The sequence below is a fragment of the Pleurodeles waltl genome, chromosome 12 (genome assembly GCF_031143425.1).
Source record: "Pleurodeles waltl isolate 20211129_DDA chromosome 12, aPleWal1.hap1.20221129, whole genome shotgun sequence".
NCBI classification, from domain to species: Eukaryota; Metazoa; Chordata; class Amphibia; order Caudata; family Salamandridae; genus Pleurodeles; species Pleurodeles waltl.
The window spans coordinates 517,329,024-517,342,239 of record NC_090451.1 but is presented as its reverse complement, the minus strand read 5'-3'; positions in this window follow the sequence as shown (position 1 = coordinate 517,342,239).

Genomic DNA, 13,216 nt, shown 5'->3' with positions numbered 1-13,216 from the left:
GGTCACATATAACACTACAGAAAAAAGCAAATAACAGTACTTATTTTTTGTAAGTTAGGAAATCATCAAACATCTTTAATTAAAAATATCTTCTCTTTTAGCTGGAGAAACTGAAAAACCTAAAGGGAGAAACCAAACTCAACAGATTCAGAAAAATCATCGGCTACTTAGCGAATCAGAATCCCTGCATCCTTAGGAAAACAAGGTAATATATTAGTAAACTAAAACTTCAATGTTTAAAAAGTTAACTTCGAAACAAAAATAAAGTGTGCATAAATTTTCTTTTTTTTGTGTATTAAAAATTTAAAATATGGAGCCAGCAAAGTATGTTGTATCAAGCAGTGTGGTAGCAGACTACTTAGAAAGGGCATGTGTATTGCAGAGAATGGGACAGTGAACCAGGGCTTTCTGGAAATGTGCCAACTAGTTCTCTGGCTGATGCAATGGGTGGATGGTGACTCCAAGTGATTATGTTGAAAGAACCTCAGAGCACAACCACTCTGCCTCTACAGTAGATGAAAAGGTCAGATAAATATTTAAACAAATAACACTTCAACGACTTCCAGTGATCCCTCTGGTTTAATCCTCAAGGAAACATCACACAGTATTTTCCCATATGTAGAGGAACAGCACCTGCGATTCCAAATGTAAAATAAACAATAATTGGAAAGCATAATGGGCATATGGATCGGCCACCCCAACCCAAAATTTGTTCTGACAATAATCTATCAGATCAAATACAACTTTCTTTAAAGCACCTTTTGCACTATACAATTACTAAAACAAAGTCCCACAGCCTAGTACACATGAGAGGAAAGGGCACAGTTACACACCCACCCACACCGCAACGGACACCCAACCCCTCCCATCACCCCAAGCCATACATACTCTAACAAAATGTACTTACCAGACACAAGCCAACAAATACCTGCACCAATGCACACCCCTGGGCACACCTCACCCCCACAGTGAAACACTGCATAACGGGTTAATATTGTGCCAACAGGACTGCTGGGCACTAACATTTACTACAACTTGATTAAAAACAAATGTACAAATAAGGCCATAGGCCAGTCCATATGTACAAGTCTTAGAAGGGCAAATATAGGCTACACTTGACTTGTATGATGGCAAAGGATACTCTATTGAGAAGGGGCATTTATGGGGCAGCCAGGCACCTCAGTGGCAGGGAATGGTGAGTCATGTTTGGAAAGGGGGTTCTTGGGCTTAGGTTGTGGAGGTGGAGAGGGTTTGGGCTTGCCCTTGGAAGGAGGGGGAGTGGGCCTGGACCGGGGGGTGGCAGAGGGTCCTGGGGCAGCACGGACCTTCTTCCCCCCTAAGGAAGGTGCACAGGAATGGGAAGGGCGGACAGTTGAGGACTTTGAAGAGGAAGGAGTGGACTGGGCGAGGGCATGGGAACATTTAGGGACAAGACGGGGTGGGCCAGTGGGTTCAAACAGGTCAGCAAGGGAGAGGAAAAGCTTCTTAGGTTCAGTTGGAGGGGTTTTGGAGCCAGGTCTGGGAGTGGAGGTTGAGGGAGTGGTGGTACGAGGTATAGGTGTTCTGGAAGTGGATGCAGGTGCCTATTTAGTCTGCTTATGTATGGTGGATGTGTGTGGTGTGGACGAGTGTGAGCATTTGAGTGTTTTGGGAGGGGGTGGACACTGTGGGAGAAGACATATTGCCAGTGTATATGGATGTTGTGTGGGTGTATGCAGGTCTGGTGAGTGCTGCATGTATCTGTGAATGTAGTGTTGGTGAGTGCAGGTGTGGTGCCTGGGGTGCAGGACTGGATGTCAGCTGTTGTGGTGACTGCAAGAATGGGGGCAGCAGCAGTGACTGAGGGTGCACAGTGCATGTGGGTGTGCATTGGGAGGTGATGGACAGGGAGACGGGGGAGGTTGACACAGTGGGGGAGGTGAATGTTGTTGTGTGTGCTTTGGTATGTTGGGTGTGTGCCTCCTTGTGGTGGGAAGTGCGGTGCTTGTGTTTCTTTGTGTGCTTCTTGTGTGTTGATCTGTGTGCATGGCTGTCTGTATGTATGCTTGGGATGGGTGAAGGGAGTGGGGTGCTGGAAGGGGTAGAGGTGGTGGGAGGGGGGCAGAAAGACCAGGGACACTGGCTGCCGTCAAAGAGGAGGCCAGAGCCTGAAAATATCTCTGTAGGCCAGACTTGGCACTGTGAATGCCTTCCAGGTATGCATTGTATTGCTGCATCTGGGATGCTAGCCCCTGGATGGCACTCCCAATGGTTTTCTGCCCTACAGAGATAGTTCTCAGGGGGTCAGTAGCCTCCTCCGTGTGGGCAGCAGGGCTGACTGGGGCAGGAGAGGAAGTGCCTGGGGAGAAGGAGACGCCCGCCCTCCTGGGTGAGCGGGCACAGGCAACTCGGTAGGGAGCTACTGGGAGGGCGGTGATGGTATGGGGGCGGCGGAAGATGGCAAAGAATGGGTAGGCCCAGTAGGGTCCGCCACCACCAGGGAGCTGCCATCGGAGGATCTACCTCCAGTGGTAGTTGCCTCCCCCCTGTGGTACTCCCCTCGCCCTCCAACCCACTGGTCCCCTTGGCGTCAGTGGACTCTGCCACATGAGTCCCGTGGGCTGCAGCATCCCCACTCACCGGTACCTCAGCTCCCTTGCCAGATGATGCTAAAGTACACAAAGACACAAGAGCACCTGGGGGGAACAATACAAGAAAGAAGTATGTCAATTCCAGGGTCCTATAAAAGGATCCCCATCCACCTCACCTGGATCTACCAGCTACTTGTAGAGCTACACGGTTAACAGCCCCCTCAGGGGAGCCCACCAGGCATTGCAGCACCAGCCTGGTGAAGAGCGTTCCCGATGATGAAGCTAATCATCCATTGAGATGCATGAGGATTCCACGCTCTAGCTACTTCTGGTCCACTGGTTGGCTATTTTTTGGAACGGTGTACACTTTGTATCATTACTGTTTTGGGAGACCGTACACTGGACCAGTAATCTCCCGGGCCCTCCCCCATTTTTTGATTTTGGCCATTAAAACTGAAACACATCACCACACATTAGCCTGACAGGATAACTTCCTACTTTGTTTCTGTGTGAGGGACATTTGTATCACATGTAAAACATTAATTCTGTCACCATGTGATGCAAGTGTATGCCCCAACTCATTGTGTCTTCCTTCCTCCCCCATAGATACACACCCATGTGGTGAGGGAGAGTCCAATCTGTCTACAGACCCCTGGTAGATCTGACCACCATGAAGGAACGTCACATCATCATAAATTACCGCCTGAATTGAGCTCCAGTCCTGGAACTCTGTGCAGAAATGGAACCTGTTCTGAAGCCAGCTAATAGGAATCACCATGCCATACCTACAACTGTGCAGGTACTATCTGTGCTCCATTTTGTGGCCAAAGCCAATACTGTTTTTTCAGCCTTTCTTTTGAGGGCAAGGAGGCACCAGATAGATTATCCCATACTATCTTTATTCACATATTGGTCAATGTGTCCTTGATGTTTTGAAGCCAGTTGATCTTATGAGACCAGTTAGCCTCCATAACATTACTTAAAGCTGAACCATAATGGGCCAATTTGGGTGTAGCCCACAACCTACCCCAGTGTAATAATGGGGAAGAGTCTTACTTTATGGGCTAAGGCCTTTCTACCTACTTCAAGCAGCAGTGGCTTCAAAGGAAGCTGTGTCACCTCCTCAGGAACTTGTTTTTCACAATGGTAAGTGAAGAGGTATTGGAAAAGCCTCAAAGCTCAGAGTCGAATAGGACAGAGCCCAGCACCCTAGCATCATAAATCTGCAACAGTGAACTAATTGGTTTGCTAAAAGAACTATTATATTCTTTGACTAATATATCTGCAATTTGACGGTGTTTAAGAGGCATTGCTTCCACTTGGACTTTCCATGTCGTTGTAGAAGCCAAGTGATTCTGAGATAGCTAAAGACCTCAGCTTTCTCAAGAGTCTCAGCACCCAATCTTACACAGCTCGTAAACAACTTATGCTGATTGAACGTCATATAATTAGTCTTAGAAGAGTTGATAACAAAACCCTGCATCCTGCAACATTTCGCAAAGCAGCACAAGCTGAAGCCCACTTGGGGTTTTATAACTTGGGGTTTTATAAGCTACCTTTGCAGATAACTACTGTAGTGTTGCCATGGGCATGGGCCAGCCCCCTCCCCTGTGGACCCAAGAGGGTTTGCAGGTGTCCCCCCTCTGACACTGCGCGAGTTGGAATGCGCTGGTGATGACGGAGGGGTTGTTATAAGTACAAGTTGGGAGGCGGGAAAAAGGGTCTTTTGGTGAAGACCGGTCGAAGGAATAAAGCTGATAATTTGCACTCACTGCACAGTGTCCGCGTTGTTATTTCTAAATCGCTTGCGCGACAACTACCATGCGTCAGTCAACAGGAAAATACAACAAAAGACTTGATCGGTGGTACTAACCCGCTCACAGAATCCTGCCTGGATGCGGAGAAAGAATATCGTTCTCAAAGAGCCATTTCTGTATTTTGGTCAATACAAGTGGTGCAAATTTTTTTTTGCTCTGAATCAATTAAACTGATTGGCCTGTAGTTCCCAGGCATAGATTTATCACCTTTTTTAAATACAGGAATTAATTTAGCACCCGCCAGGAGTCCGGTAGAGGAGCCCCCGCGCTATGGCATTTGCTATCGCTAGAATATAGTTTGAACAAGTGTTTCTGTCGTTTAAGAATAAGTCGGCCGGTATACAGTCAAGGCCAGGCGATCTCTGCAACTGCGTCTAAGGTATTTGAGACATCGACTTGCTCAAATATCACCTCTGTCGGGACTGAAAGATTACTGTTAATCAAATCTAACAGGTCACCCTCCTCAGAAAATATATAAATACTACTGTTAATTATTATGAGGTGAATCTTTGTTAAAACGTAGTGCTGTGACACGATAACAGCGTGCAACACATCAAGGGCGGTAGTGAAAGTTCACCAATGTAATACATACAAACGTGCCCACACAATGTGAACCTCTGATTAATGCTTGAATTTGTGTGAAAAAAGTGCTCACCAGGTTAATGTGATGTGAACATTCACAATCTGTGATCGGTCAGAATGCTTGGAATCTACTTAACCCCTTCGCAGCCAGGCCTTTTCCCCCTCCTGTGCCGAGCCTTTTTTAGTCTATTTAGGGCAGTTCGGGCTTAGACCCTCATAACTTTTTGTTCACATAAGCTACCCACGCCAAATTTGCAGCCTTTTTTTCCAACATCGTAGGGATTCTAGAGGTACCCAGACTTTGTGGGTTCCCCTGAAGGAGACCAAGAAATCAGGCAAAATACAGTGAAAAGTTTGTTTTTTTCAAAAAAATGGGAAAAAGGGCTGCAGAAGGCAGCTCGTGGGTCTTTTCCTGAAAATGGCACCAACAAAAGGTTTGTGGTGGCAAGGTCACCATCTTCCCAGCTTTCAGGAACAGGCAGACTTGAATTGGAAAACCCAGTTTTTCAATACAATTTTGACATTTTACTGGGACATACCCCATTTTTACTATTTTTTGTGCTTTCAGCCTCCTTCCAGTTAGTGACCAAAATGGGTGAGAAACCAATGCTGGATCCCAGAAAGCTAAACATTTCTGAAACGTAGACAAAATTCTGAATTCAGCAAGGGGTCATTTGTGTAGATCCTACAAGTGTTTCCTACAGAAAATAACAGCTGAAATAAAAAAATATTGAAATTGAGGTGAAAAAAACAGCCATTTTTCTCCACGTTTTACTCTGTAACTTTTTCCTGCGATGTCAGATTTTTTAAAGCAATATACCATTACGTCAGCTGGACTCTTCTTGTTGAGAGGATATATAGGGCTTGTAGGTTCACCAAGAACTCTAGGTACCCAGAGCCAATAAATGAGCTGCACCTTGCAATGGGTTTTTATTCTATACCGGGTATACAGCAATTAATTTGCTGAAATATAAAAAGTGAAAAATAGGTATCAAGAAAACCTCTGTATTTCCAAAATGGCCACAAGATAAGGTGTTTAGAAGCAGTGGTTATTTGCACATCTCTGAACTCTGGGGTGCCCATACTAGCATGTGAATTACAGGGCATTTTTATACTGCCTTACATTTGGAAGGAAAACATTTAGAGAAAGACAAGGGGCAATAACACTTGTTTTGCTATTCTGTGTTCCCCCAAGTCTCCCGATAAAAATGGTACCTCACTTGTGTGGGTAGGCCTAGCGCCCATGAAAGGAAATGGCTCAAAACACAACGTGGACACATCACATTTTTTCACAGAAAACAGAGGTGTTTTTTGCAAAGTGCCTACCTGTGGATTTTGGCCTCTAGCTCAGTCGGCACATGGGGAAACCTAGCAAACCAGTGCATTTTTGAACACTAGACACCTAGGGGAATCCAGGATGGGGTGACTTGTGGGGATCTGACCAGGTTCTGTTACCCAGAATCCTTTGCAAACCTCAAAATTTGACCCAAAAAAACACTTTTTCCTCTCATTTCGGTGACAGAAAGTTCTGGAATCTGAGAGGAGCCACAAATTTCCTGCCACCCAGCGTTCCCCCAAGTCTCCCGATAAAAATGGTACCTCACTTGTGTGGGTAGGCCTAGCGCCCACGAAAGGAAAAGGCCCAAAACACAACATGGACACATCACATTTTTTCACACAAAACAGAGGTGTTTTTTACAAAGTACCTACAGGTGGATTTTGGCTTCTAGCTCAGCCGGCACCTGGGGAAACCTAGCAAACCAGCGCATTTTTGAAAACTAAACACCTAGGGGAATCCAAGATGGGGTGACTTGTGGGGCTCTGACCAGGTTCTGTTACCCAGAATCCTTTGCAAACCTCAAAATTTGACCAAAAAACACTTTTTCCTCTCATTTCGGTGACAGAAAGTTCCGGAATCTGAGAGGAGCCACAAATGTCCTTCCACCCAGCGTTCCCCCAAGTCTCCCGATAAAAATGGTACCTCACTTGTGTGGGTAGGCCTAGCGCCCACGAAAGGAAATTGCCCAAAACACAACTTGGACACATCACATTTTTTCACAGAAAACAGAGGTGTTTTTTGCAAAGTGCCTACCTGTGGATTTTGGCCTCTAGCTCAGTCGGCCCCAGGGGGGGCAGAAATGGCCGAAAATAAATTTGCCCCCACCCCCCGGGGAGTGACCCTTGCCTACGGGGTCGCTCCCCTTGCGTGACGGCGCAAAAAAAAGATCCCTGGTGCCTAGTGGTTTCTGCCCCCCTTGGGGACAGATTGACCTAAAATCGGCCGATCTGCCCCAAAGCGGGCAGAAATGGCCTAAATACAATTTGCCCCTCCAGGGGAGCGACCCTTGCCTAAGGGGTCGCCCCCCCATCTGTAAAACAACAACTACAACAAAATCCCAGGTGCCTAGTGGTTTCTGCCCCCCTTAGGGGCAGATCGGCCTAATTAAAATAGGCTGATCTGCCCCCCAAGGGGCAGAAATGGCCTAAAATAAATTTGACCCCCAGGGGAACGACCCTTGCCTAAGGGGTCGCTCCCCTTGCGTGAAATTAATGAGAAAAAAAAATCTCCATGGTGTCTAGTGGTTTCTGTCCCCCTTGGGGGCAGATTGGCCTCATAAAAATAGGCCAATCTGCCCCCAAGGGGGGGCAGGAATGGCCTAAATATAATTTGCCCCCTATGGGAGTGACCCTTGCCTAAGGGGTCTCTCCCTACCTCTAAAATCAAAAACAAAATAAAATATATATATATCCCTGGTGCCTAGAGTTTTCTGCCCCCCCTGGGGGCAGATCGACCTAATAATAGGCCGATGAAAAGGCCTTAAAAAAAAAATGCCCCCCCTGGGAGCGACCCTTGCCCAAGGGGTTGCTCCCTCATGCCAATTTCATTTAAAATAAAAATCCCTGGTGTCTAGTGGCCGTTTCAAAAGCCGGATTGCTTTACAATCCGGCTTTTGAAACACAGAGAGAGACTTCAAAGGGAAGGAAATACATTTCCTTCCCTTTGAAGCCTCTCCGGGCTTCCTCCACATGATCGGAAGAGAAATGCAAAGGATTACTCTTCCGATCACGAAGGAGGAGGCCTCTGTGACAATCAGCGTGCGATCGCACACTGATGTCACAGGGGGGGGTCGGGGTGGAAGGGAAAGGTCTTCCCCTTCCATCCCTGCCTTGGCGGGGTGGGGGGGAACCCCACAGAGGGAGCGCTAGCGCTCCCTCAGGGCTCTGTGCACAGGACGTAATGGTTACATCCTGGGCACATGAGCACTGTGCCTCAGGACGTAACCATTACGTCCTGGGCACAGAAGGGGATAATCAGCAATGGTGGTGATCTGATCAGCGTGCTGAGTTGGAATCAGAAGAAAACCTTTTAAACTGGAACTAGTGATTGTGCTTATACAGCTGAAATCGACCAAGGAGGAGCGGCGGCCATGTTAAAAGACCTACACTAAACAATACAGTATTTTGAAATTAAACTTAATCATAAGCACAATAAGTGTTTATCAACAGGATGTACAAAGTAATCAATTCACTAAACATGATTGCATAACAGTTTTTGAACTGAATGTTATCTCTAGTGTGACACTGAAATAATGTAAAACAACGGCAGCCAGCTTTGAACATGTTTAAGTTTCACATGTTGTAATCAACTGAGATGATACCATTACTGAAACAAAAACCACCAGTGTGGCATACAATAGTACAGAAATCATCAAGTTAACAAATATATACATACTGAACACCAAAATATAATGGTACAATGTTGACTGCAAACTGTGGTAAAGTCCCACAAAAATTTAGTGTCTTACAAATAATAAGGCATCTCTACTTGATTATTGATACCCTTTGGCTGTAGGATATCCAGTCTCTTATTCCAGTACTACTCTCTTTGAAGAAACCTCTTCCTTATGTCCCACTCCATATTGGGCTCAATTTTCTATGAACTGGAATTTGAGTTGTGAGAAATTGTATTTGCACATATCAAAGTGTGACGCTTTTGTGTTTTTATTCAGAATAATGAGGTAGGTTACTCTTATGTTCAGTAATACTCAATTTGGTCTTTCTTTCGGTTATCCTTAGAGAACATAATCTGCAGGGCCACTTCAATGAATATATGCTGTTAAAAGTGTTAAAATCGCCAGCATGTCTTAGTTTGCTCGCTGTACCCATATGTGGCTGGGAAAGAGATGAGGATCATCCTTGCTTCTAAAAGTTATGAGTTCCTTAAGATTTGTTGTTATTTTGTAAGCAGATAGTGGTAAATACTTAACAAAGAGCCGAAAACTGGTTCAACACATTGGATGTTCCATTGTTTATTGATAATGCGTTTGGTGGCTATGATTTTTGTAGATTAAGTGGAAACAAAGGTTATCCTGTTATGTGGTGGTTTGGATTATTTGCGCAGTAATGTATCTCTTGTTAGTTGTTGCACTCTTCTGTGACTTTTGTGATCTGTTCATCCATTGCTATCTTTGACATGTGTGGATCAGATACTATTCTCTTTATATGGGTACATTGAGAAAATGGTAAATGTTGTTTCAAAGTCTCTGGCTGAAGCTTGTGTAATGAAGAAGATTATTTATGTTTGTTGATTTCCAGTGAATGCTTGTGTTGATTCTCTGATTGTGCAAACAGACTAGTACGTCCAAATATGAAGCATGCTCTTTACTGATGTTACGACAGAAAGTAATATGTTCACCTCTGGAGTTTAACATCAGAATGTTATTATCCAGGCTACCTCTTGTTCCTTGCCAATTACAAAAAATGTCATCTATGTACCTGGTGTACATTAATAGGCAGTGTCACCAACTTTCATTATTGTATATATATATTCTTCTTCAAATTGTCACATAAGTGCATTAGTGAAGTTCTGTGCTCCAGAAAAAACCCGTAGGTGTTCCACTGATTTGTAGTGGAAATGTCTTGTCACTTAAAATAACTGACAGTAGATCTTAAAACATCTAGTATATGTAGCTGTGCAGTAGGTGTTATTGTGGCCCCAACAATGTCCCTGAGTCTCTCCCCATTTCCCTGCAAAAAAGTGCAAACATGGGGCCATTCCTTATCATATGAAGGAATCTATATATATGCCCACATCAACTAGAGGGTTTATGTGTTAAAGCAACCCCTATCTGTTGGTCTTGGCCCTATCTGCAGGGTCAACCCCAACCTTTTGCCTTGACCCTCCTGTTTTCTGCACCCTTTTGTACTGGCTTTTAGGAATATGCACACTTCACCACTGTTTACCAGTGCTAAAGTGCTTATACTCTTTCCTTTACACCTACTAGAACAGCCAACTGGCAAAATTAATTTACTTGTAAGCCCCTACTAAAATGGTACTACATATCACCAGGGTCTGTAAATCAAATGCTATTAGTGGGCCTGCAGCACTGATTGTGCCACCTACGTTAGTAGTCTTCTTTTTTTTATTAATAAACACATTTTTCTTGATTTTTTTCAAAGAAGGAGAAAAAGGAAAAAACTGGTGAAAAAAGAAAACCAATACAACTTGCACAGTTAGATGCAGGAGCCACCAGATCCAGTTTACCCTGACATTGTACAATCTGCGAGACAGACGTCATTTCCATTTTTAACCACAACACCGGGAAACACACCCACCCTTTGGGTTTACATGAGTAGACCCAGCCATTTTCTCATACTTTCCCATGTTTATGGGGACAGCCCCTTGACTCATAAACCATTTTTTCTTGGTTTGCACACCAGTCCACTCCGTGCCTCCATTTCTGGAGGGACGGTCACGTAGGTGAGGTCCAGGCAGCCACAATGTCACTCTTGGCCACCAACAGGGCCGTACCTACAAATGCACGATCTGCTCTTGTGCTCTCTATTTCTTCCATCATGCCCAATAACATCAGTTTTGAGGACAGCTGTTGCTCCTGCCTCAGCACAGCATTCAGTTAATGGGTTATCTTACCCCAATAGACCTGTAACACCGGACATGACCACACCATATGAAAGAAATCAGCTGGTCCCCTGTGCATCTCGGACACGGAGCGGAGGGGAAGACACGCCTGATGCAGTCTTCAGGAGATAGATAGACCCTATGTAGGTAATAAAACTGCACCGCACGAAGCCTCGCTGACACCCCCAATGATCTAGGCGCCATCAGGGCCTCCACCCACTCAGTCTCTTCAAGCGGTCCCACCCCAGCCTCCCACTTACTCCTAATTTGCTCCAGGCTGCCCAGAGCATTATTGATTAACATTTTATAAACTCCTCCCTAAGTTGCCCATGAGCAGCTTGGCCTCAAGTGAGCTGAATTCTGGTATCAGGCCAGCGGGGTCAACTGAGTGCCCAGGGCATGTCGGAGCTGGAAGTACTTGCAGAACTGTGTGCGGGACAATTGAAAATCAGCCTGCAGCTCTTTAAAGGATTGCATTGCGTGCCCTTTCCGTACATCTCCAACGTAGGATATACCCAGCAGGTCCCGTTCAGTAAACCCCTCCAGCACCGCCGACTCACTCAGCCATTTGCCATGCCGCAGCGGTGTCTGCCAGGTGATAACAGTGTTCCATCGGGTGTGCCGCAGTGCTGCGCGCCCTACAAGGAAGACCACTCTAGTTACCGGCTCCATGTCCCTGGGGAGCGGCGAGCCATAGAAAAAATCCAGGATACAGGGAAACCTAGCGAGTCCAGCTCCACCCGGTAGGCTGGGTCAGCCCACCCCCTATTAAACCAATCATGTACAACCAGAAGTTGGGTTGCCAGATAATACAGATAGGGATCGGCCATACCCAGCCCCCCATCGAATACCCCCCTCTGACAGTGCTGTGCGGCCACCCTATGTCTCAACCCATTCCAAAAAAATGAGGTGGTGGTCCTCTCCAAAGCCCTGAACCAAGAAAGCGGGATTGAAAACTGAAAGTTTTGAAATACATATAAAAGTTGTGGCCAGGTTCAAGGTCCACGAGAGATCCGGAAGAAGGGCTACCCAAATACCAAGATATTTAAAACTCAGCCGGCGCAAGGGCACCACTCCTTGCCAGTCAAAGCAGTCTTGTGAGATCGCCAGAGGTATCAACACCGATTTAGCTGGGTTCATTTTGAGCCCTGATGCCTCTTCGAACATCGTAAAAGATGAAAGCTTTGTGGGCCTGTCACGCTAGGCTCCGCCACATATATTAGGACGTTGTCACGTTAGTAGTCTTTTAAACATGTCCAAGGCCTGCCATTGCAGCCAGTGTGTGCAGTTTTAAACTGATATTTCGACCTGGCGAAAAAAAACTATTGCCAGACTTAAGCCTTCCTTTTTAATACACAAAAATCACTGGAGGGTAGGCTCTAAGCAGCCCAGTAGGCATGGGTACATTATTTAAAAATTCAGACATGTACTTTTAACTTTTACTTGTTCTGGTAGTGAAAAACAGTTAAATTTGTTTTTCCCTACTGCAAAGCCTACCACTCCCATAGGATACCATTGGGATATATTATTACATTTATTTATTAACTGCTAACTTTCAATTGGGAGCAAGTCGGAATGTCAAGTTTAGTGTCTAAAGAATTGTAAATTAAAACCCTCTTTACAATCTCTGGCGTGATGAGGGGGAGATGTTCCCTACCACTTGCACATCACAAAAGCTCTGCCTGTGCACATTCACAAAGGTATTGACATTAGTCTTTTGTGACCCCAGACAAGCTGGGGCCACTGTAGGGATGCAAGAAATTCCAAGCAACTCTGGGGTGGAAGCCTCTGAAATGTCTCCTACTTCAAAGGGGGCACCAGGTATAAACATTGGACCCTCAGACCCAACTCTTAAGTACACTTCTGGACCTGTGGAAGACTCAGAAGGACTTCTACTCTGTTTCCCTGCTGCCTAAATGAAAATGACTAGTCCTACATCTTTAACACCAGAGTGTTCCAGTGGGCTAGATGGCTGGCCTCATGATCAGAGCCTCAGGTACAGAATTGGCTCCAACCACCTTGAACCCATCACCTTGACTCTGTCTGATGTGAATCCAGTCCTCCAAGTGTTACAAACTCAGTCCTGGGCCTTTGGAAGTGGGACTATAGGTGCTCTTTCAGCCCTGCTGTGGGCCTGTAAGCAGAACCGACACAGCTTGATGCATCTCCTCACAGCTGCATTGGAACCGCCACTGTGCGACATATCCACAACGCAGGACTTTGCATCACAGTCCCACAGCTTCCTCGGAAACCACCACTGTGTGAAACATTCTCAACACAGGCAATTGCATCATAAGTCTCTTATCAAGAGCATCCTTGATGAGTAT